This window comes from Myodes glareolus, chromosome 21 (assembly GCF_982192425.1).
Source record: "Myodes glareolus chromosome 21, mMyoGla1.1, whole genome shotgun sequence".
Taxonomy (NCBI): Eukaryota; Metazoa; Chordata; class Mammalia; order Rodentia; family Cricetidae; genus Myodes; species Myodes glareolus.
In genome coordinates, this window is record NC_142046.1 from 40599117 (window position 1) to 40625518 (window position 26402).

Here is a 26402-nt window from a genome sequence, read left to right on the forward strand (position 1 = left end):
AGTAAGGTGTGGTTTGCCTAGAATACATGGCTATAATTACAACCAACACACAAACAAACGGTCTCTAACAATCTTTCCTCCTCGCTCAGAGTGAAGTAAGGAAGAAAGAGGCTTTATTACCAGAAAACCTGACTTCTCCAACTGTCAGGAACTGGAAAGTAGGAGCTCCTCACACTCTGCTGCCTCTGGGGCTTGTCCTTGGTCTGTTTCTATGGTCGTTTGGCCTCGTTTTCCCCCTCATTCACTTGCTGCATGTGCTACTCAGAGGGCACCTAGCATAGCTGCCACGTAGCCTCCAGGTCACATTTAACCAATCTTTTTTTTAAAAAAATACTTATTTATTTATTTATTTATTTATTATGTATACAGTATTCTATCTGTGTGTATGCCTGCAGGCCAGAAGAGGGCACCAGACCTCATTACAGATGGTTGTGAGCCACCACGTGGTTGCTGGGAATTGAACTCAGGACCTTTGGACGAGCAGGCAATGCTCTTAACCGCTGAGGCATCTTTCCAGCCCCCACATTTAACCAGTCTTAACCCTGTCTCGATTCCTCAAAATACTAAGATTGGTTTGGTTTGTGCCAGGAGCCCACTTCTGAATGAACTAACCGGAGCCATGGATTCCACTGTGCTAACCCCTGACACAACAATGTCTGAGTGTGTAGGCAGGGACAGTTTGAGAAGTTTTGTCTGCCAAGGTGATTTTGGTGACAAGTAACAGGGTATACCTCTCTCTCTCTCTCTCTCTCTCTCTCTCTCTCTCTCTCTCTCTCTCTCCTTCTCACACACAAACACACACACACACACGGGGGGGGGGGGCGCTGCCTGAAATTTCATGAGTCTATAATTCCGGCAATTTAGTTAAACCCATATTGACTACATGGGCATGTGCCATGCCAAAGACCCTGTACCATGCTAGGGATGTTTGTGTGACTGAAACGCATGATACTCCTGGCCTTCAGGAGGCTTTTATTCTGCACTGGTGAATTCCGTGACTCAGAAACATTAAAATTATCCTATGAAGCTGGAGGGGTGTCTTGTCACTGTTGTGAGCACTCATTTCTTCCACTGGTCCTGAGTTCAGTCCCCGCACCCATGCTGAGTGGCTCACAACTGCCTATAACTCCAGCTCTGGGACATCTTACGTATTATTTAGCTATAACTATGACATTGATGAAGACTGTTTTCGTAATTCATCTAAGGTTGTACAATCAGTAAACAAAGGAAACGTTTAGAAAGTTATTATATATATATATATATATATATATATATATATATATATATATATATATAGTTTTTCTAGTCAGGGTTTCTCTGTGTAGCTTTGGAGCCTGTCCTGTCCTGAAACTCGCTCTGTAGACCCGGGCTGGTCTCAATCTCACAGAGATCCACTTGCCTCTGCCTCCCATGTGCTGGGATTACAGGCACGTGCTGCAACTGCCCAGCTTAAAATTTTTTTTTTTAAACTTATGTGTATGAGGTGCTGGAGAGATGGTTCAGAGGTTAAGAGCATTGCCTGCTCTTTCAAAGGTCTTGAGATCAATTCCCAGCAACCACATGGTGACTCACAACCATCTGTAATGGCGTCTGGTGCCCTCTTCTGGCCTGCAGGCATACACACAGACAGAGTGTTGTATATATAATAAATAAATAAATATAAAAAAATAACTTGTGTGCACGAGTGTGTGCCTGAGTGAGTTTGTGTGCTTCATGTAGACTCAGGTGCCTGCAGAGACCAGAAGAGGATGTTGCATTCCCTGGAACCAGAGACACAGGCAGTTGTGAGCCCCCTGATGTGTGTATGTTGGGAACTGAACGAGGGGCCTCGATAGGAACATTATGTGCTCTTGGCTCTTCCCTGAGCTGTCACTCCAGCCCTTGGGGAAATTTTTTTGGGGGGGGGGGAATGTTTTTAAGACTGGGTCATGTGTAACATAGGATGATCTCAAACTTACTAAGTACCTAAATAGCTGAAGCTAACCTTGTGTTGATGGTGGTCCTGCATCCTCCTCGTAAGTGCTGGGATTACAGCCACATACTACCACACTGGTCTGAAGAAATCAATCTTCAATCTAGCCTCTTTGCGTAGCTCAGGCTGGCCTTGAACTCACAAGACTCTTGCTTCAACTTCTCAAGGTGAGACTACAGGTGTGAGCCACTGTATCTTGGCTTTTGAACCTCGGTTTCTAATTACTATGAATTACTACTTATAGCCCTAGAACTTAGAAAAAGACCCTGATATCCTAAAACACGTGGGCCTAAACAAACAAAACAAAAGCAAAAAAAAAAAAAAAACAAAAAACAAAGGCCTGTGATCCAAAAAGAGGTGAGGATGGTTTGCGTTTCAGTCAGACATAACTCCAAATACTGGAATTGATGAAGTTGTTAATGAAACAAAATGAAACAAACAAATAAAAAAATAGCAATGACATGTGTACTTGCATGTGTGTAGGTGCAGGCGTACATTCGGGTACTAATGCATGTGTGCGTGCATGTGTGACCGCTTTATTGCTTTATTCTTTGAAGTAGGGTCTCTCAGTTGAAACAGAGTTTGCAAATGCAGATTAGTCTAACTAGCCAGCTTGTTCCAAAGATGGTCTGGCTCTTTTTCTGAACACTTTGACACTGGAATCCCAGGTGGACCTTCATGGGTTCAGGGGATCTGAATTGCAGTCCCAGAGAGAGCTCGCCCTAGTCTGCAAACCATGTATCTACAGTCTAGTTAGAAGCAGTCCCTGAGACCTTTTGACAGTGGTTGAGGAAAATCGCCTTAATTTGCCTTCAGACGGGAAATATGCTGTTCAGTCTTGGGCTGTAGCTATGGCGTAGGTATTTCTGAGTGGAACCCGGGGGTTCCTGTCAAGAAAAGGCATAAACACAAACAGGATGTAGATAAACCTTAATAATACTGGAGGAAGAGGAGGAATCATAAGTCCCTTGAAATAAAATTAGAATAGTATCCTACACGGAGAAAACAGTAATAAGTCTTGACATGAAAAGACAAGAAATTATCAGCGAAGTGGATGCACAAAAGGACTTCAGTTGTGGTTGGAATGTTTTGTTTCATATTCTGCATGGTGAATACACAAGTGTGGCATTATTTGCGATGGCTCATGATTATTTCGTTTCTTGAGGCAGGATCTCAAACTCGTGATCCTCCTGCATCAGCCTCCTGAGTGCTGGGATTATATATACCCACTGAGTTTTCTATGCTCCCCCACAGATGTTTCATTTAAAAGAAATCAGACCAAGTTTTATTTATTTATTTATTTTTAATCATTTTGCCTTTCAGGAATGCATGACTTGATTCATTGTTATACGTGACTGGGGACGTGGAGAAAGGATCTGAGTTCTGGTATCTTCTCCCTGCTAAAGACAGCACAAGATCTTGGGTCCCTGGGCTCTTGTCATCTGTGCAGTCGTGAGAATGTCTTTCCCCAGCCCCCGTTCCACTGCTTGTTTGCCAGTCTTTCCTTTCCATTTGGGAACTCAGTTGCATCCTGCAATTTGCCATTGCCTGGGTGGCACTGTGCAGTGGGTGTAGGAGACATTCAATATCCACTAGGGTATGTCATTGTTCCCAAGTCAACTTTGCTTTTCAAAAACACAATATGTTATTAAACAAAACCTCTCCTCTGTTCCGAATAACAGACTAGAGGGTTTTTTTTTAAATATATATTTAAGAAAATAGTGTACATACTCAGGGCCACTCAGAGGCGAATCACCTGCTAGGTTGCCGGGAGTTGATAGGGTGGGTCCCCACCCCACCCCATACCATTTCTGCAGGCACATAATGGTGACATTTTGCACAAAAAAAAAAAAACCCGCTAACTTCTCTTCTGTTGTACTTTTGCTGTTATTCAAAAACAGCCAAATGGATGTTATTGAAATCCGGTCCCAAAAAAAGGTTGAAATTGCTCCCCAGCTGGGCCTGAGACCCTGTGTGCCAAATTTCAGCCTAAAGAGAATTCTTATATTTGAGTCACTGTGAGCAGCTGAAAACGCGAGGTTTGGGGTGGAAATGCTAACAGACTCGTAACTATCACTTTGCAAACCGTGTGATTATAACACAATGCAAGCCTCCTCTGGAGCAACGCTCTGGCAAAAGCAACAGAAACAAGACGTCTGGGCCCTGAAGTTCTGCCTTTACAGGCTGCTGCTGGGCTAGCAGCAGGCAGGGGAGGCCAGGCCGTGACACTGCCATCATTGCTGGGATTGTTCAAGGGAGACTCCACTGATGAATTTCCATGAAGTACCAGCTAAGCAGGCAGCTCATTCCTTTACAGGGCTCCTTGGAACAGGGGCTTACGGTCACCCTTGCTTGTTCTGGAAATGTTATTGCCAACACAGTGCTTGGTTCCAACCAGACATGAATTGTTTGCCACCTCTAGTCCCATTGGCTTAGTCACACTTGCTCCCCTTCCAACTTGGCAAAGATGCCTGCACTGCTTGGCCACTTGCTTCTGTCATCTGGCATTTAAATGTAGGCTGAATCTCTCCTTAGTAACATTCAGGGCCACAGAGATGCTTTGGTTCCAAGCTTCAAACATGTGTTCCAGGCATGGAGGTAGAGTTCCTACAGGCAGCCCCATTCATGGAATTCTCTTCCATGGTAGAGAGACACCAGAGTTTCATGAAGGCAGCTCCCCAGGGTACCATTTCCAGAAAAGTGCCTCACCGTTCCTTCCTTAGCACTTAGCCCCTCTCCTTGGGCTGTGATGGAAAAGTGAAACCCCAAAGATTGGGGTCAATCTGTGCTACTTTGCAGCCAGACTTGGTTAAGCCAAGGAACCACACGTGATCTCTGTTTTCCTTACCTTTGTGTCGGAGACCAGCTTCCACGAAAATAACACTTACCATGAGGATTAGAAAAATAGCAAAGAGAATGAAGACGCAAGTGAAAATAATAAGACAGAAAATATAGGCTAGTACCAGGAGGGAGCTCCAGTGAATATTGAAATCCGCCTGCGCTTAATTTTCCATACCCTAATAAAATAGGGGGAAAACTACAAAACACTGCTTTAGCATGAAACAAAGGATAACTAGGTCAGTTATTTGATACAATACTTTGAGTCATCAAGCAATTAATTCATGAGAAAAGCATTCTGTTGTTCAGGCAGTGAACCCACACAAGACCAAGAATCTGGAAGGCAGCCACTCCCTAGGTCAAACCTCCTATTTCAAAAGAAGAAGCAGAAGTATGCTTGAATATCCTGACCATTGGTCAGGGTGGAAAAGATCTACCTCTCTGGGCCATCTTAATGTCACAAAGACCAAGTAATCACATCCTAGGTCAGGATATGTAGCCACACTTGTTTTCAACAGCTTTGAATAAGCGACTTTGAATAAGTTACTTGTCTGGCCTTCAGACAAGGTGGAAGCAGGCTCACATTTTTGAGCCTCCATGCCTATGCAATTGAAATAGCACCTTTTTCTTTTCCACACATAAAGATGACACAATGTGAAAGCATGTTGCAAATTGCAGTGTAGTGCAAACATGGTATGAACATGTGAAACCATGGCTTCATGTTCAAGATATCATGAGAACATCAAAGTTGTCACCTGAGTTAAGACCACAGCCAGGCTGGGCATGGTGACACATCTTTTGATTCCAGGACCGTGGAGGCAGAGGCAAACAAAACTCTTTGAGTTCCAGGCCATGGGCAAGCATAGTGAGACCCTCTGGTGGTTTAAAAGAGATACTCCTGTTACAGGCTCAGGCATTGAATACCTGGTCCCCACTTGGTGGTGCTGTATGAAAGGTGCAACCTTGTCATAGGAAATGCCTCACTAGGGGCAGACTTTGGGACTTCATAGCTGACTCCCTTCTGGTTTGTTCTCCCTATTTTACTCTCGCAGTTGAGTTGAAGATGTGCACTCTCAGTTTCCTGTGCTAGCCGCCATATCTGCCACTTACTGTCATGCTTCCCTGCTATGGTGGACTCTTACCCCTCTGGAGCTCTGAGCCCAAATAAACTATTCTTCCTATAACTTTCTATGGTCTTGGTATTTCATCACAGCAATAGATATGGTAACCAATATAAACCATTACTAAAAAACAACACAACAAACAATAAACAATTAGACAAACAAAAACCCTAAAATCAAGTCAATAGAAATGTATTTAAACGATCTACTCCATTGAAAACATAAGGGCACAGACCGAAGAATTAGGAAGCCTTTATTAGATCCTTGATGCACGCTCTCAGTCTTGTAACTGTGAAAGACATGTGGTAAGTGAAGACAGGATTACCAACTTTAAGGAGAATAGCACCAAATACAAGGTCTTTGGAAATGGAGTGAGCGATTTTAGAAACAGTTCACTTGTAGTGAGGAGCCTTGAAGACAAGAGAAAGGGCAACTTCTTATAAGGACACCAATCAAATGCCATCGATATGATCTTTCTAAATACACTCACATTGACTGGTGCCGCAGTACCAGTCACAGTTAAAAGAAGGACATAGAGCAGGGGGCTGGTGGCACATACCTTTAATTTAGCACTCAGGAGGCAAAGGCAGGCATATCTCTGAGTTCGAGATCAGCCTGGGCTACAGAGCAAGATCCAGGACAGCTAGAGCTTCACAGAGAAACCATGTCTCCAAACAGCAACAAACAAACAAACTATAAAGTAGGCCCTAAAGAAATCAACCCCAGCTGAGCAGGACATTCTCTCTCTGCTAGCTGGCTTACAAAGTGCCAGAAGATGCTATGCAGGCTATTGGGAAAGAAAGCAAGTCAGTAGTTTCTCCCCATGCTGGATCTTATCTAGCAGAATGTGGTCATTGATGTGATAGTGGCATGACAGTTATGAGAGTAACCAACAACTTTCTAGTTGGATATGAAGCCTGCTCCACAACAGGAATTTTATGCCTGGTGCAGTCATTCTGGTCAAAAGCCCATGACAGGAGATCACAGGCTCTAAGGAGGAGCCAACTGCTGTTGTTCTGCTAAATGCTCATGCTGCCAAACTACTTTCTAATTTATGTGATTATACCTATAGATTTGCGCTACTCATCTTTGGTCAGAGAAGCTTCATTTTGCAATGACAAGTAGTTAATTCAGAGATCCATAATTGGTGCAAATGCTGAATGTAAGTAGCCCTGGAGGCTCATTTGTTAATGGGAATCCGTTGTGAACCCACTCCTGCCCTAGGCTCAGGGAGCATCGTGAATGATGGGGCAGGGAGAATGTAATAGCTGGTAGATGGAGAGGAGAGCCGGGAAAGGCTGACGTCTGGACATGACTTCAACGCAGCGGTAGTTACCTACACAAGATCATGAAGTGTTAGTCTAAATATTCTTTATCAATGAAAATTCAGGAATCAGGTATCAGGGTAAAAATTAGAAGGATCAGAGAAGCAAAGAAGCCATCAGTCTTCTCCTTCCTGCTCCATTCCTTCTTCCCAATGGGCTGAGATCCCTCTCCACCCTGCCTGATTACTTCCTGTCCGATCCGTCTAGAATCCTCCAAAACCTCTGTGGTTAATTTTGGTTGGCTAGTGGCTAGCTCTGCCCTCTGCCTTCAAGCAAGCTTTATTTGCCAGAACACTATCAAAATATAACACAAGATCGAGGCAGTCAAAATTCCAGCTTGAGTTGGAGAGGGGACCCCGATGCACCAAGCTCTGCAAGGAGCTGTTGGCAGGAGATGATTGCTGAGTTGGGGAGAGTTGTGTCCCTTTAGGGACACAGTGACTGGTGGGTTTCCCATGTTTCATGGATGTGTCCCACACCCATACACATACAGGAAACATTAATTGTGCTCAAGAAGTTATTACTAATGAAAAAGAAGAGCATGAAGTTGGAAAGATGATGGAGTAGAGAATACTTGAAGGAGATAGTAGATGTAAATGATCAAATACATTGTATAAGTGTATGACTTTTCAAAGAATAAATAAAAATACAATTTAAAAAACTAAGAGTGGTGGAAAATGCAGGGAACAGTAGCACACATACATAAGTAGTGAGCGTGCAAACAGTACAAATACTTAAAAAAATAAAGCAAATTATAATCTGTTGGAACTTTCATATTAAACACCAAAAAACTCCATCTAAATTGAAATGTCTTTTCTGCCTGAGCATCAAGAAACACTGAAAACGATGCTCTCTCTCTCTCTCTCTCTCTCTCTCTCTCTCTCTCTCTCTCTCTCTCTCTCCCTCTCTCTTGAGACAGAGACTTGTCTGGCCCAAGCTGTCCTCAAATTCACTATGTTACCAAGGATGAACTTTGTCTTTAGGAAACAAACCTAAGGCTTCCCGAATAATGGCCATGAACCCCATCAACTGAGCTACATCCCCGAACCACATTTTATAAATATGTACATATATGTGTATATATACATATATATTATTTTTTACATTTTATTTTATGTATATGGCTGTTTCGATGCTTATATTTGAGGACACTGCTCTAGAGGCACAGGAGGGCATTTCAGATCCCCAGGGCTGGAGTCACAAACAGTTGTGTGCTAGCACATGGGTGCTACAAATTGAACCCAGGTTCTTTGGAAGAATAGCTAGTGTCTTAACTGCTGAACCGCCTCTCCAATCCCTCACATGATTTTAAAGAGTAAACCAGTTGGAATATCAAAATAAATATCCATAAAAAAGAAAGAAAAAAATTAATTTTAGGGCTGGAGAAATGGCTCAGCGGTTAAGAGCACTGACTGTTCTTCCAGAGGACCCGGGTTCAATTCCCAACACCCACATGACAGTTCACAACTGTCTGAAAATCCAGTTCCAGGGCACCTGACACCTTCACACCAATACACATAAAATAAAAGATAAATAAATCATAAAATTTAAAAAAATTAATTTTATTTCCTTCATATAAACTAGGCAGTCATGGAAGATAAAAAAAGAAGGAAAGAAAAAACTAGAAATATGTATATCAACATGAGGGAATCTCAAAGATCATAATGTTGAGGGGGGGAAATCCAACGAATGAGAGGCACATAAAGTATGACAATGACAGTGCTCCCCAGCTTGCTCAAATGTACTGTTCTCATTTTTCTAACTCCTGAGCGTTGGAATTGTATGGTAGCCGGAAGTGACCACAGTGAGAGTATTTACACCTTAGAAACTGGCAGATGATCTAAATCAAGTCTTTTCCTTCCCCAGAGAAGATAATTGTTAACTGATTATTAGGACATCACTTGATAAAATTTTGATGAACATGGAAATATTTTAAAGCCGTACTATACCATAGAATTCATATCAGATAATTATGGGTTGTTGTTTGTGGTGCGAGGAATTGAAGCTTGAACCTTGTACATGCTAGGTGAGTGTTCTACCACTATTTATATGCCTAGCTCTCTTTTTCACTTTTTATTTTTATATGAGGTCTCACTAAATCCCCCAGGATGGCATTGCAGCACTCTGCAGGCAAGGTGTCAAACTTGTGATCCTCCTAGCTCACCTCGAGAGTAACTAGGCTTGTATGTAAGCCATATTGGGGCTTCTAGATGAATGTCCAGCATCTCTGCAAGTAGGCTCGACATTCGCTTTTGCGGCGTTCTAATGAGTAAACAGACTCAAGAGTATCTGCAAGGAAACTTTACCAAGGCTGGCTCCAGCATTTTGGGCAATTCTCCAACTCACTCTCAGCTCTGTGGGCTATCCTTCAGGTGGGCACTGCTCTTGCGTTAGAGGCAGCCACATGGTTGTATTCTAAACTAGGTATTGTGGTGCACACCTTTAATCTCAGCACTCGGGAGGCAGAGGCAGGTGGGTTCTCTTTGTGTCTGAGGTCAACTTGGTCTACAGAGTCAGCTCCAGGACAGCCAAGGCTGCACAGAAAAATCCTGTCTTGAAAAACAAAACAAACAGAACCCATGTTCTAGAAAGTAGGAAGTGCTGGGAACAGACCCGAAGCTAACCAGGTCAGCAGATGCTCAGAGCAGATGCCTTTGTACTAGCAAAAAAGTCAACCTGCCCTTCTGCTGGGGTTTCTGTCGTGTTTTCATTCATTGTTAAGTGACAGAGAATACACAGTTACATTCAAGTAACTTTTTCTCTTCAGGCAACTTAGTAGGCACCTATGGGCTGGTCTCATTTTGTGACTCTACCTGTCCCCCACTCCTCACTGCACCCCAACAAACGGGTTAGTGCTTGGAGTATGCTGTCCAAGTGATCTCTTCCTGCCTGCCCTGTTCTTGCCTGCTGCTACACTGCCCCATCCCCTACAAAATCTCCCATCCCTCCGCAAGAGCATAGTGTATCTTTCTTCTCAGATGAGCCTTCATTTCCTTTATATCCCATGTGCTCAGTTCTCCAGCGCAGTGCTATGCTCCTTCAGAACAAGGATCTGTGTTATTGAACATTGTGTCAGAGGCGTGAAAAGAGACCAGCATAGATCTTAACATATATATTTTTGTTTGTTTGTTTGTTTTGCTTTGCTTTGTTTTTACCAGCATAGATCTTAAGAGGATGTTTAGTAGAGGAAAGAGAGGCAAGGCCGTGGGTGTGGGGAGGTGGAAGTGGACCACCCTTTTCTTATGAGGCACCCTCTCTTTCACTCATCTTTCCTCTCTCAAATTATCTGTTAGCACCCATGCAGGCTCCAGCTATCTACAAAGGAACAAGGTAAGAAGTGGGGTGGAAGATGCTAAAGACAGCAGCAAAAAGCACAAGTGAATACTGTTGAGTTTTCCCACTGTTGGCTATTGGAAATCACACATCCAATGCACAAAAATGCATAGAAAACAGGGATTAGGGTTGACCCAAGCTCCTGATACATATCCTTCCCCATCAGCTATGATCCTTTCCCCTGCCCCTATGGCAGTATGTGTGTGTGTGTGTGGGGGGGGGGTCCTGCCTTGGTCTGGAGTTTTCTGAATTGGTGTCAGTAGCTAGCTAGCTCCTGTGTGTGAAGCCCTGAATCCTGCTTTGAATACAACTATAGTAGGTTCCACTAATTAATTAAATTGTACTTCATAGACTTGGAGTCAGGTCTCTTGAATACAAGATGCAAATTTATGCAACATATGCAAATCACTCATGTTCTCAAATTCCATGAACAAAATCTGGTAGCCTTGAGATAAAAAAGCCCCTGCCAAGCATCATCTCTCCTAATTATTGCTTAATTTCCCCCCTTTAACATGGAACTAACACTTCCAGGCTTGGCAGAAACTGGAAGACACACAGCAAAAGCTGGTTACTACACAGGAAGTTCCTTAAGGGCAAAGACCCTGCAATCTATTTATTTTATGTTCCCCAGAAGTTCCTAATGTGCTCTGAGAACACATAGTCTTGCACAGCGTACTCCACCAAGCTTGGCAACTAAATTATTGAGTATTCAGATAAACAAAAGTTGAAAGCCCCACAAGCTTTTCAGAGCACAGTGTTGAGACCAGAATGTAGGAAACATAGCCCACACTGTGCAATACACATGCCTATTTCATTTCTGCTTTAAAAGTACTTCATATCAAATAAAAAATATTCAAATCCTTCTTTGGTCAGGCAAGCCATGTTTCAAATATCTAGATGTCTAATAGCTACATGTGGCTACAAATGTGTTTATTGGGTGGTGAGACAGAAAAAAAGCTTCCATGATCATGGGATGCCTATTGGACAGCTTTGATTCCCGTCTCTTGCTCTTGAGGTCTGTCTTTAGACAAGATGTATGGTTGGAGAGCACCCAGGAGACACAGAATCCCAAACTAGCCCCTCTCACTATCTTGCAGAGGTTGGATCCAAGCTCCTAGAATCAGGCAATCATATGCTTCAGCCTCCTCAGTACCTGAGACCACAGGCTTGGGCCAGTAGGCTCAGCCAGAATTCCCTTTGAAAGCATACTTTCGGGCTAGCCTGGTCATGGAGACTTCCGAAGGCAGGGCATTCTGTTGAGGTTTTTCATGGTGGTGGCCTTGTTCAATCACAGATCATTAGACACAGGAGCTCAACAGATGAAAAGCTAAGGTCAGATCCATTTCCAGTTCACAGAGGCTGAAGAGTACGGTGTGAGCCTTGATTTCCTCTTGTGCCTTCTTATTGCCCCCAGCCTAACAGAAGATATGTGGCATAGTCACCAATGGAGAAACAAGACAAATGACTCTTGACCATTGTGCAAGATTTACCGGTATGGATTTTATCTGTTAGTCGGAAAAGGAGAGCTCCCCCACTGAGAGAGTGAAAGGGAATGTGCCCAGTGTCTCTTCCCTCACAGCCACCTACAAACGAGGGCCTTCCTTCTCTCAGCTCTGTCTACTCAGCATCCATCCCAACTGTCTCCTTACCCTCACACAGACCCCGAATGCTACATACAGACATCCTCTACTCTTCCATGGTGCCCAAACCCCTCAGGAGGCCAACCAATCCTCAATCAAGGCAATCATGCTAACGGCAATCCCCTTGCAGGCAACTGGTTGCACGGATTAGGCTTCAGCCAATCTGTGCCCTGCATTACTTTACAACTAAGAACTAGCCAGTTCTTAGTGTCAACCCTGTTCAAAAGTCGAAGGGAAGATGCTCTTGCTGTGGAGCCTGGGCTGTCCCATAAGCCCCAATCCTCTTTTCTCAACCTCCCAAGTGTTGGGATTACAATCATGACTTCCTAGTAGGGAACGCTAATGTCTCTAGTGTTGGTAGAAGTCCCCTCTTAAGCACAAAGGAACCACACTAAAGGAAAAGTCTACCTAGACTCTAGGTCCTAGAGGGAAGAAGAATGCGAAGAATGCAAAGAAGAGCAGAGAGATGGCCTCCTGGCCCCAGTTGCCTTAGCCTAGTAGTAGTTTTTCCTTATTGCTACAGAAGATCCTAATTGTCCTATTGTTCTTAGTTACACATGCATCTTCCAAATCCAGATAAAATAATCTTTACCAATAAAGCATTTAAATACTGTTCCTACTGGTTAAGATAAGCTGTCTTATGAACCCCAGGAAAACGGAACTCAGTCCCCAGTTGCCAATTCTCTAGTTTAATAAGATTGTCCTTACTTTAATTTTGAATATAGTTTTTGAGATGAGACTGCTATGGAGCTCTTGCTGGCCTTGATCTCATCATATCGGTCTTTCTGCCCCAGCCCACTGAGTGCTGCCATGAAGGTATGCTCCCCCATGCCCAGCCAATGTTCCTCCTAAAATATGTGCCCTTGACTAGGCAGATTACACCAGCCGACGTCCACCGATGCACAGGACCTGCCGGTGCAGGCTAGTCGGTAGCTGAGCACATGCAGCCAGACGCTGCATTAATATTTTTCACAGATGATTCACAGCAGTTAACCTGTACCAAGTTCTGGTAATTAAAACCCAAAGCTGTTTTTCTCCACCCGGTAGCCATGAAATTGTGTGTTATATAGAGTTGTTCTTTTAAATTTTTTAACGTAATAGGGTGATGCTGAATGTTGTTCAATCGTATCGAGGAGATACCAGCCTTGGGTTACACGAGTTTAAATGTTTTGATTCGTTTGCTTATTTTCCTCTTTGTGATGCTAGTGCTCGAACTTGGGGCTTTGCACAAGCCTGGCAAGCACTCTGCCACTAATCTACATCCCAGTCCTTGCTTTGAATTTTTAAGAGAAGGTGTCATGTAGCCCAGGTGGGCCTCTAGTTTTCTACGTAGCTGAGAATGACTTTGAACTCCTACTCCTCCTTCCTCTGCAACTCAAGTGCTAGGAGTGTAGGCACGTGGCCCTACACCTACTTTAGTTAGAATCTGCTAAGATTTGTCCCATCATTTATTGTGTTGGTTGTCATCCTCATTTTTGTATCAACCTTAAAGGAATATACACACACATACATGTACACACACAGACACACATACATATACACACACACATTCACACACACACACACACACACACACACACACACGTATTTCTTCCATATTTTCTATGCATCACATGACAAAATTTGGCTATAGAGCACCAAGAATAGAACAGCCCAGGTCCCATCCCCTGCTAGAAGCAATCTCTGTATCCACCTCCGTGGATTTCAAATGTGACCCAGAATAACTTCTAACTTTCCAAAACTAGCATGATCGTAACTTCTGCTGCTTCTAATTCACCCCTTCCACTGGAATAAGTGCGGGGTGGCTCATGAATTTTGGAGAAGGGACTAAAAATGCCCCTGGCACATTCTCACAGCTCTCTTCTCCACAATCTTCTGTGTGAGACTCAGACATTCCCCTCTGCCAGGCACCCGGCTGCCCCTGACCCTGAGGTCATTGGTGTCCCACTGTGCCTGAGACTAGAGACAGAACCTAATGCTGTGAGGGGTAGAATACTGGCAAATATTAGGAGCCAGACTATGGACACAGAACAAGGTGAAATGTCCTCTCAGTTTTGCCAAAACAAAGAGGAGGGATTTTTCTCTATTCGGCTAACACACATGTTTATTTGTCCATGACATCAGAAGTTACACAGCGAAGAGCAATTTGTCATTAACTGAGGCTTCCCACAGCACCATCTTAATCAACATGCTATGTGTGATTGTCCAACAGCTTCAACACTATCAAAATATGTTATTACTGAGACCTTCAGTGTATTCCAGATAAAGCAGGTCTACGACAGTCCTCTCATATGCCAGTTTAGTAGTCCAAAGAAAGGAAGAAAATGAGCTTGCCTCATTTGGCTCCAAAGTAGGACTTGTTTTGAACAAATTCTTCACTCTATGAAATGGTTATTATGTTCTTTGCAGAAAGTCATAAATTATCTGTTGATTAGACAAAGCTAGACGAGTTCTGAAAAGAATTGACATCTGAGTTCCACGTTTGTCGTTTCCATTATTCCCACTATTTTCCATCTTTTCCGCAAATCTGATTCTGTTCCATTAAAAAAAAAAAAAGAGGGATTCAGTGTGTGTGTGTGTGTGTGTGTGTGTGTGTGTGTGTGTGTGTGTTTGTGTGTGTGTGTGTGTGTGTGCGCGCGCGCGTGCGCACAGCAGGTGTGTGGATGTGCAGCAGGTGTGTGGAGGTCAAAAGACAACGTTTGGGAGTTGATTCTCTCCCACTTCGTTTTTGAACCAAGATCTCCCCAGTATTTCTGCATCTGCTCTGTGTTCGCATCACTGCATCATTCCGGTCCATTCTCCCATCTCCGTTTCCCCTTTCCCCGTAGGAGTGCTGGGTCTGTGTTTATAGACCCAAGCCACCACTTCAGGCTTTTATACCTTTTATATTCAGGCCTGGGGTCGTTAGACCCCTCCCTCACTCCTTTGAACACACTCGTCTGAGCTCCTACTCTGCTTGCTTTTGCTGTGATGAGCACCTTTACTAAAAATCAACATGGAGAAGAAAGGATTTATGGGGCTCACAGTCTACAGTCTATCACAAAGGGACCCCAAGGCTGGAACTCAAGTGGAGGCCATGGAGGAATGCTATCTACTGGATTGCTATTCATGGGTCGCTTAGTTTGTTTTCTTATGCAACCTAGAACTACCTGCCCTGGGAAGGTACCACCCACAGTGGACTTTTCCCATCAATCATTAATAATTAATAAAATGCCCCACAGGCATGCATACAGGACACCCGCTAGAGACAGCCCCTCAAATGAGGCTCTCTCTTCTCAGATAACTGTAGTTTGTGTCAAATAGACAGAAAAAAACCAAACTCCTTGTCAATTTGACACACAAAAAATAACCAACTCCTTGTCAATTTGACACACAAAAATATTGCTATTAGGCTAGGTGGTGGTAGTGCATGCCTTTAATCCCAGCACTCAGGGGGCTGAGGAAGGCAGAGCTCTGAGTTTGAGGCCAGCCAGGTCTACGGAGAAAGTTCCAGTACAGCCAGGACTACACGGAAAAACAAAAACAATCAAAAAAAAAAAAACAATGAAACAAACGAAATCACTATTAAACCATCATTTTCTTTTCTTGTTTATCCCCAGAACCTCATGCTAGAATCCCTATATTAAATACACTATGACTTTAGAAGTATCACAATCTAAAAGTCATACCTGTAAGTTCCATCTCTCTTTAAAAGTCTAAAGTCTTTGAACTGTGGGTCTCTGGAAAACAATGACGTTACATACTTTTTTATTCCAAGAGGGACGAAGCAGGGCACAGTGACAAAAAGAAAAAAGAAAAAAGCAAAGCAAAAACAAGTATCTACAGAGGTAAAAACAAATCCTGTAGCTTAATGTCTGCTGTCTGGGCTCATGACCTTCTGCCCAGAAGGGCCCAGAGCTCCTAGGCAGCTCCACTGCCCTGACTCTGCAAGCCACAGCGCTCCAGCTTGTCGGCAGCCTCAGGTCAGCTCCACCCTACAACTGATGCTGTTCTTGGTGCTCAGCCCACGGTCCTGGCATCTCCAAGATGCTGGAGTTTCCTCTCCAACTGAGACTGCACCTTCGCCAGAGGCTTCAGTTGCTCTCCATGACCCATTCAACTCTATAGCTTTCAAGCTGCCAAATCAGTCCCACATGGGAGACTCTAACATATCATCAGGTTTAGCTTATAACGCGAGATCCAGCCTCAGCCCTCTCTGTACCACGTCTTCCGTGTGCTGACCCTAAGGAAATGCTTTTCAGAGATGGTGGTCTAACTAACCAGAACACTGGATTCCTTTCTATAGTGGTAAAATGGAACTTGACTTTCCTTCGGCTTCATGTCATATGACTCTCAAGGTCCTAAGACTTGAACTCATAAAATCACCAGATGAATGCCTACTAAATCTGCCCAAAACCAGACAACTGGAACAAATCATGACAGTGATGGCTTAAAGGTTCAGCTCTCTGGGAGAGATTCAGAGACTTGTGGTAGGAAGGAATGCATCGCTCTCCTAAGGGATGTGACTCTGAACCACGGTTCCTTCAAGGAGTGTGACTCAGCCCAGCCTAGCAGCCTAACAGTCCCATCTCAGCTGTGCGTTTTGTGTACTTTCCAGTGATCTCATCAGGGTGAGGACGCTTTATCTCATGATGAAAATGATGCTGAAGAGGTTCTCTCCTAACACAATGACAATAAAAGGGATTTTGAAAAAGCCGAGCATGGCGGCACACACCTGTAATCACAGACACAGGAAGCAGAGCAGGATGTGGAGTTTCAAGGCATTTTTAAAATCCTAAAATAATGTCATGTCATTCTCTGATCTTTTAATTTGTGCCAGTCTGGAGCCAAATGCTCATGATTACCAGGAAATCTACAGACTTGGACAACATGACTTGAAGATTTGTACTGTAGGCTTCGTTCATGTGTGTGTGTGTGTGTGTGTGTGTGTGTGTGTGTGTGTATGTGTGTGTGTGTGTGTGTATTAGTAAACATTTTTTTATTATATATATTAACTGTGTGCTGGCTATTTTATGTCAGTTTGACACAGAATAGTCATTGGAGAAAGAGAACCTTAATTGAGAAAATGTCTCCATAAAATTAGGTAGTTTCAGACCTGTGGGGTATTTTCTTAATTGGTGACTGATGTGGGAAAGTCCAGCTTGTTGTGGGTGGAGCCTCTCCTGGGCTGATGGTCGTGGGTTCTGTAAAAATGCAGGCTGAGCAAGCTATGAGGAGCAAGCCAGTAAGCAGATCCCTCCATGGCTTCTACTTCAGATCCTGCCTCCGGTTCCTGGCCTGCTTGAGTTCCTGTCCTCAGGCCCTTGATGATGAACGGTGACGTGGAAGTGTAAACCAAACAAACCCTTACTTCCCCAAGTTATTTCTGGTTATTGTGCTTCATTATGGCAATAGTAACCATGTCTAAGACAAACTGTTCCTCTGATTTTTGTTTAACTGAGCCTGAAGTCGTTTGAGATAACCTTGTTTATCTTCTGTGAAAAGAAGAGCTTGCTATCAAACTTGGTCTGAGAGCCCAAGAAAAAGAAAGAAGGGAGCTTAATTCTCATCTGAGAGAAGAGTTTGATGTGCCAGCCAAGCCTTTCTCCAGGATGAGCAAGACATCAGAGGTCATAGTTTTCTCTGGATACAAAAGACTCTAGCTAGGCTTCTGTTGACTATGTTTGGTCAACAACGAGAAGAGAAAAAAAAATGTGGTCTTAAGAGCCGTATTTTGACAAAGATTGCTAAACATCATCATTGGCTCTTTTTTCCTCCTGTTACATTTGCTCCTTGTCAATACCTTCGGATCCACATAGAGTGGTAAACCTGATCCTGAGTCACTAACTCGGGCTGAAGTCACATGTACCATTTTGAGGTGTAACCCTTAAAGAGAGCCTCAGGTGTGCACCTCCAACCCCTTTCAGACCCAGTGCAGGACAAAAAGGGTGCCACAGATGGAGCAAAGCTGGTTCTGAGACGGTCTTCTGAGCAGGCTGTACAGGCTGGCAGCCACGGGAGTCAGAGATTAAACCTCTTATGTGCCTTTTGCCCCTTCATCCATGGATTAAATTGCAGTCTCAACTTCAGGCTACGACTACTGCTATCCTGAAGGACTGCCCACCCCATGGGTGTTTGGGATGGTGAGCAGCCCAGAAACTTTCGCAGGCCTCTATTTCAGGAACAAGCAGCTTTGGTACCCGGCTCCTGTCCGGCTCCTTCTTTGACACCTCCATCCTACAATCGTGGTCCCGGGGTTGAGTATCTCCTCTTTTGACCTCCTGTCTTGCGGGAGGGAGCCAGTTATCTAGGTCAACCACAGGTGCTGTGTGGGGATTACCAACCTCTTACAGAGAGAGGGGGAGGTTTGGTACCATCATGAAGATGGGAGCTTTAATGTCCTTCTTCAAAGGACAGAAGACCAGGCCTCAGGGTGACAGAGAAGACATCAAACGTTTGATAGAAGCTCTAAGTGATTCCAAAGGACTAAGCTGCATTTTGATTAGTTTTGTTCAGATGTAGTTTGCTATGAGCCCACGCTGGCCTCCAACTCTCCACCCTCCTGCCTCAGCTGCCTGACATGTGGCTAAGTCATTTTCCAGTACCACCCCTTCTTTTGGCTTCTCTACCTAGGAAGAAGGGCAGAGACTGACAGCAGCTCTAGGGAGCAAAAACCAAGCGCACATACTAATAGGAGAGAGAGGCCGACAAACCGGCTCAACAGATTCATACAGAATAGCTGAAAGAAACGGAGAATTTATTGCAGGAGCTTAGAGAGACAAAACTCAGTAAATAACTAAGCTTTAAAGGAAGAAATTATAGCCTGAGAAAATATAGGTGAAATAAGATAATTAGATCTATATGAGAAGATAAAATATGCATTTGTAAGGAAAGGGTTCTAATGCTATAATAACAGAATAACTCATTAGACCGAGTTTCTAGGAGTTCAAAGAAAAAGGAAGAATAACAAAAATATACATCTTGCTTAGGGATCACCTCCCATTACTAATTCTTCAACTTTTTTTTTTTAAATCTTGAGGCTCATAAGCATAGGTATTTATCTTCAAGAAGAGACTATTTAGGGAGTTTCATTATGGTTTTCTTCAAGTATTTGATGGGATGCCAAGTGCAAAAAGGAAAAGATTGCTTTGGGTAATTCCAGATCGCAGAGCTAGAATCAATGAGTGTAAGTTAAGAGGAACAGATTTGGGTTAAAAATAAAGAACTTTCTAACAATTAGAGTTGTCCATAAATGGAATGAGCTGTCTGGCAAAGAAGTGAGCCCCCTGTTACTGGAAGTGATCAAACAGAGGCTGGCCGGCCATCTGTCAGGGATAGGAAGGATATGTACAGAGCGGGAGAATTATGCAACAGTGCGATACGAGGCTCTTCCTGACAGTTTTATTTATAAGAGTCACAGAAAAGATAGAATCAACCTAAATGTCCAACAACAGGGGATTTGTTATTTACGGTACTTTTTGGTGTTCTATTTTCCTTTCAGGTTTGACAGATATTAAAAACTTCTGGAACAGTGATGCGGGAGAAGCTGATGATCGGCTCTTACTAGCTGAGAAGAGCAGGCTGCAGGGAAGGCCTCTACGGAGCCATGTGACCCAGAAAGGCACCAATACGAAAACAACCGCAGTGACTGTCCCGGGCGCTTGGTGGCAGCTGACTTCACTCCTCCACATTTTACAGGGTTGTCTAAGTTTTCTACTTTGGGTTCTTAAGACTTACTTCATTAAGATAAATAAAGTTGAAAAAGGCAGAAGCGCTCAGGCGCGGTGGCACAGGCCCTGAATCTCATTCCTGATGGGCAGAGGTAGTCAGATCCCTGCCACTTTGAGTTCAGCCTCCCCTATACAGCAAGTTCTTCTAGGCCTATTTCAAACTACCAAAAGCCAAACCAAACCAAAACTCTCCACAAACAAACCGAAAGAATTCCACAAAACCAGAACAAAATTTTCAAGGCCTTTCCTTATCTGTCAGTCCCGAGGGCTTTAAAACCTAGTATTTTATGATTTGTTGTTCTTTCGCACTTTTTGTTTTGTTTTGTTTTCTGAGACAGGGTTTCTCTGTGTAGACCTGGCTGTCTTGGAACTCACTCTGCAGACCAGGCTGGCCTTGAATTCACAGAGATCAACTGGTCTCGGCCTCCACTCTGCCCGCTACTGCCAGGCTTGTATCTTTTTTTTTTTTGAAACACAGGCTGACTTTTTTTTTCTCCTGAAAAATAAAAATATCCGTCAACAAAGAAGCATCGCCTTCAATTGTGTTTACTTCCAATAGGATGAATTTGCAATTCTGAGGGTCATTTTTCATCTGAAGTCTCTGAAAATGTGTGGAATATAACGTTAGTAATCTGTGGAGTAGGTGCTGGGCACATGACTCAGTGACTAACCAAGTGCATGGTTAGTATGCTGAGGGCCTGGGTTCAATCCTCCGGACTTGTGCCTATGCATGTTGTGTGTGTTCGTGGGTATCCTCCATGAACACGTCTGCACATGTGTACATGCTTAGTACATAGGAAAGAGCTTAACAGTCAAAGTCAGATATCACTGGGTCTCTAGTTCTACCACATAGCAGCCCCACCTTCCTCCACTTTATTTTCATTTATTTGGGGACTGGAGAAATGGCTCAGCAGCTAAGAGCACTTGACTGCTCTGTCAGAGGACCCAAATCTGTGACTCTAGTCCCAGGGGATTCAACACCCCTTTCTGTCCTCTGTGGGCACTGCGTGCACATTGTGTATAGACAAACATGCAGGCAAAACACCCAAACCCACAAAAATAATAAATAAGTGGATAAATAAATAAAATGTTTAAGATACTCTGTGTGTGTGTGTGTGTGTGTGTGTGTGTGTGTGTGTGTGTGTGTGTGTTTGTCCTTGGAGATCTGAAGAGAGCATTGAACCCTCTGGAATTGGATGTGCATGCTAGGAACAGAACTCTGGGCTTCACTCTTCACCATCTCTCTAGCCTCAACTGCCTTTTCTTTACTCTGCACTACTAACAGCCAGGTCTGGCGAGGCTTCAGTGTGTATCAGGCCCAAGGTAAGGTCTTTCCATGCAGTAGAATCTTCCAGACAGTCCTCTGAGATGAATTTTGTTCTAAAACTAAGGCACAGACACTTAATCTCTTGCCAAGTTCATAGTTAGAAAGCGAAGGACTGGAAGTTCCCCATAAGTGGGTCCAACCTCAGGACCTGTAACCAACCTCTCTTCCTACCACACTGCCTCCGGGAGGTGTGGGAGACTCTACTACTTCACATATGCAAAATGCCTGGCAGGAAAATGGGCAATTGGAAAATTAGTTTTCTCTTAAACGTTTCCGGTGCCATTTGGCCCCACAAGAACTTCTGGTTGCAGCCCTCACACGGCGCTAGCAATGTACTGGGCAGCGGTGGCTTTGGGGTTGTGGGTTTATGAGTTTATTACCGATGACACCCATGTCAACGTGGGTTAGAAACTGCCCTCTGGATGCCGTTCTGGGGGCAGATTCTCTGATATCTCATCAATGATTTCCACGGGGAGAACAGAAAATAAACTGCTAGGCCTGACAGATGATAGCAAGCTGCTAGCAGATGACACCCATCGTCAGCTCGGAAGGCGAGCATCCAGGACAGGATTAGAATTCCAAATGGTCTGGCAAGATGGAGAAGAGGTGGAGGCAGAGAGAATGAACTTCATTAGCAACTAACACAGAGTAATAGCTTCTAGAGAGGGCCAATAAATGAGCTCCCTGGTATGGTAAGGGCCATGGCCGCCCGTGAATGATTCTGGCTGTAGAGCCCATGGCAGGAGTAGTTCATTACTGGAAAGGAGGCAGAAAGTCAAGTAGAATTCTGGAAATACTAACAGATAGGGCTACATTGGATACACTCAATTTTCCCCGTTATATACTATATTCTTAAAACAATATGTGTATGTGTGTGTTCTTCAGTGTTCTCAATGTCTTAGGAAAAGGCACAGCGACAGCGCAAGCCTTGGTGGCTGCAAGGTTTGATTTGATGTCCTTCCTTAATCTGAGAAAGTGAGTCCAAGATGGGCAGGGTGGCTCTCACCCTCATAACCCCACCACTTGGGAAGCTAAGGCAGAAGGATTGCCATGAGTCTGCGGTCAGCCTGGACCGACTACACAGTGGCACACAGTGAGTTCAGGCCAGCCTGAGCTGCAGTGCGAGACTCTGTTAGAAGAAAACAAAGAAGATTTCCAGCGATTCATTTAGGAATCGCTTGCTGAGAGCTGGTTATGTGGCAGCATTGGGTACTTGGAAATAGAGAGGATCAGGGCAAGGTTTGTGCCCTGAGCTCAGAGACAATTCCTTGTACATTTATAAAGGCTGGGTCCCTGAAGTTAGAATATTTGTGGATAGTTCTACATGCCTCTTTTTAGTTTGCTTTTCTTTCCTTCCCACTTTCTCCAGTTCTGTTTTAAACTGCACCTATGGAGTCTTTGGGTCTGTGCTCGGATCCCACTTGCAAGGCAGGGTGGGTGTGACTGTGAAGCCCCTCCCATCTGGCACCGGCACTCTGCTCTTTCATTTGAAGAAATTTCTGCAAAATTATCTTTTACTACTCTCCAAAACACTCTTATTCTTTGTTTTAAAATTGTGATTTTGAGAATTCCATGTAATACTTAAATATTGAATTTATATAACTCCTTTCCCATCCTCTCCCCCTTCTAACTTCTCCCATGTCCTCCTGATCTTACTAAACTCATGACCTTTCTCTTCTTCTGATATTCTTATTCTGTTTTGTATTCATATGTAAATACAAATGCAATCTGCCTAGTCTTTTTAGTGTTGCTTGTATGTCTGTTGGCTTAAGGCTGACCACTTGGGATCGGATAACCTATCGGGGGACTTGGCCTTGGATTCTCCCTCTTTCAACAGCCCTTAACTGCCTCTAGCTCTTTATTTAGGCATGAGTCCTTGTGAGTTATCCTCTACCCCTATAGATGTCTTCTGGGGCTGTCATTGTGTAGTTCTTACTTAGGTGATTGTATTGCTAGGATATCATGGGCACATATAGAAGACACCATCTCATAGCCAACAGTCCAGACCTCTGGCACCTATGAACTGCCTGCTCTCTGCTGCCATGTTCCCTTAGCCGCAAGTGTAGGGGTTGTGCTGGCGATGTATCAAAGGGGACTGACCCATGGTCAACTGCATTTTGATCAGTTGGAGATTCCTCTTTCTGTTGGATGCAAAAAGAAGCTTCTTGATGGATGTTATAACTAATATTTCCTTGATTTGTTCTCTTGGTCCTCATAATGGGTTTTTTGACAGTTTCTTTGTATTTAAATGTCCTCCCCAGCTTAGAGAATGGAACTCAAAGTCATCCTGGGATGACCAAAGCTATAAAAACTAACCTTGAAGTGTGTATGGGGGGGGGGAGCGTTAATTTATGGTGCACAAGTGGTGGTCAGAGGATAAATTTGTGGGAGTCAATCACAGTCTTTCTTGAGGAATGTAGGCCCCCGAGCCAGGGGCTTTTGAATTCTTGTCACTCAGATTTGAAGAATAAAATTTATGAACCACAGAGGCTGAGTTTGAAGTCTATTATAGATTCAGAGTTGTTGGGGATGGGGGTGGGCAGGTAAAAGCCCCTATACATCAGGAAGCACCCCAGGAAATAGGGTACCATTGAGCATGTAGTCTGGGTCCTTTTTAAAGGCCTTCGGGTGGAAGCTCCGGTGAGGCATGGGGAGGGGGTGAACTGGTTAGTCCGATGAACCCCATCCAGGATCCCGATGCCATTTGCTACTTTCCTTTATACAATTGCATCCAGTCTTTAGACAGAGGTTGCATTCTGAGATAACCAAGAATTGGGAGGCAGAACTCTCTTTAGCAATTCCTGGCCTTAGCAAAGACTCTCGGAGCTGTTGCATTGGGATCCCCATTCCAGCCTATCAGTTTCTACCTCCTGTGTGGATTTCTAGAATAGAACTCAGGTCACCAGACTTGGTGGCAAGTACCCTTACCCCTTGTCAAATCGTGCTAGTTCATTGGGGGTTACTATACATAATACATAAACCCAACCTAATCTTCACCTTTAATATATATAATTTATTTATTTTTATTTTGTGTGCATTGGTGTTTTCCCTGCATGTAGGTCTGTGTGAGGATGGCATGTGAGATCCCCTGGAACAGGAATCACAGACAGCTGTGAGCAGCCAATGTGGTTGCTGAGAATCGAACCCTGGTTGTCTGGAAGAGCAGCCAGTGCTCTTAACCGCTGAGCCATCTCTCCAGCCCTCACCCTCACCTTTTATGATATTAGGCATATCAGTGTCCAGGTATGTTGCCCCTTTGCTTTTCTGATGAAAACTGTATCTCTGTAGACACGTGGGTGTCTCCTGTGAGTGTCTCTTTGACTTCCTCTTAAGTTGTCTCTCTCTGCTAGTGTTGCTTCTCTGTAAAGCAAGAGCCTAAACCGGGGAGGGACAGGCCGACTGGGAAGGAAGGAAGGAAGGAAGGAAAGAAAGAAGGTGACCAGAAGAGATGGTTCAGCAGTTAAGAATACATGCTGCTCTTGCAGAGGACCCTGGCTCAGCAAAGACCCAGGTTCCTTTCCCCAGAACTCTTGAGAAGCTTGTAACTCCAGTTCCAAGGTTACAGTCACCATCTTCTGGCCTTCACCATCACCAAACACATTTGCAGTACACATACTTCCATGCGGGGACTCACACATACAGATAAAATACATAAACCTTAAATGAAAAAAGAGATGGAACTGGAGTTGTGGCTCAGTTTGGTAGACTGCAAATGAGAATGTATGAAGCCCTGGGTTCAATCCCCAACATTGTCTAACTCAAGCACGGCAGCATCAGCCTGCAATCCCAGCATCCTAGAGGTAGAGGCAGGAAGATCAGAAGTTCAAGGTTATCCTTGTCGACATAGTAAGTTTGCATCGCAGCTGTGATCCAGGATACCCTGTCTAAAATAAAAGAAAATTAGGAAAGGAGACATCAGGAATCTAGGAGCATGACTGTGGGACTCAGAGAAGGGAGAAGCTTAAGAAATGACAGGTTGCCCGGCTGTGGTTGACTGGGAAGAATATTTTACAGGAACAAAGCGAGAAGATTCATCGGGCTTTGGGCGTTGGGAGTTGAAATACTAACAATGACCAAGACTGAACCAACTGGTCACTGAAGAGCCTTCCATCCACGAACAGGGCTGGGTCAAGGGAAAGCATTAGAAACTACATGCAAAGGCAATGAGGGAACGAGAGGAGCAGAGCGCTCCCAAGAGGAGTCTGCTAGAGGAGACTTGCTCTAGTGATGGAGCTGTGTGTCATCAGTCTCCGAGATGAGAGGGCAAGCAGGGTACCAAGGGAGCAGGGCAGAGACAAAGCTGAACCGACAGATGGCTGCTTTCCTAAAAGTAACTCCTTGACCCTTAACCCTTCATTAGGAATAGCTAATTTCTGGGCATTAAAGCTTTTGATTTGAGGAACCTGTTAGTTCTATTCACATTGGGTCTCTTTTGATTGTTCATCTCGATAATTAATGGTGTGAAACTGGTTATTTTTCCATCAAATGGGGTATTTCTCCCTGATATGAGGGTAAAGATCTCTCAAAACCAAACCAACAAAACCTGAAAATTAGTTCCTATTTTGTTTAAGTTAGAAAAAAAGAAGTTAGTGCTGGGGATAACGTAATAGCATAGCCTCCACCACTGACGACCTCCAGTCCGGGCCATAGACTCTGTTGTTGTTTTGCTTTTGAGACAGGGTCTCACTCTTTAGTCCAAGCTGATTCTATGGTCACAGCAATCTTTCTTTCTACCTCAGCTCCTACAAGTGCTAAGATTGCAGCAGGAGCCACCATGCCTGGATCGACTCATTCAGCTCTCACAAATGCTGAGATTATGGCACCAACCATCATGCCTGGCTCAACCCACAGATTTTTTTTTTTTTAAAGGAATGAGTTTGCTGGGCTTCCAAATGATCTTGCAGCATCTTAGAGATGAGTCCTGGGGTATCTGAGAACAGGATGTGTTTAAAATGCACTCAACTTGACAGAGTCACAACTTTTTAAAAGAAAAAAAAAAGTCTCAAAAAACCTCTCTAGCATGGGGATTCCTTGTTCTTTTTACAGAAACTTATCAAAATAACATTATTTAATATATATGCTTATTATAAAAATAATGCTAAGGGCCAGGAAGATGCCTCAGTGGGTAAAGGCACTT

General features: G+C 43.9%; 1 long non-coding RNA gene across 1 annotated transcript in view; it reads left to right on the plus strand.

The window, feature by feature from the left end:
• The window catches only part of LOC146890433 (uncharacterized), a 43894-nt gene extending 23425 nt beyond the window's left edge, over positions 1–20469 (plus strand). Inside the window, exon 3 of the long non-coding RNA XR_014998844.2 lies at positions 19710–20469. This is a non-coding gene — a long non-coding RNA (uncharacterized LOC146890433). The remainder of the gene's footprint in view (positions 1–19709) is intronic.
• Positions 20470–26402: the final 5933 nt, after the last annotated feature.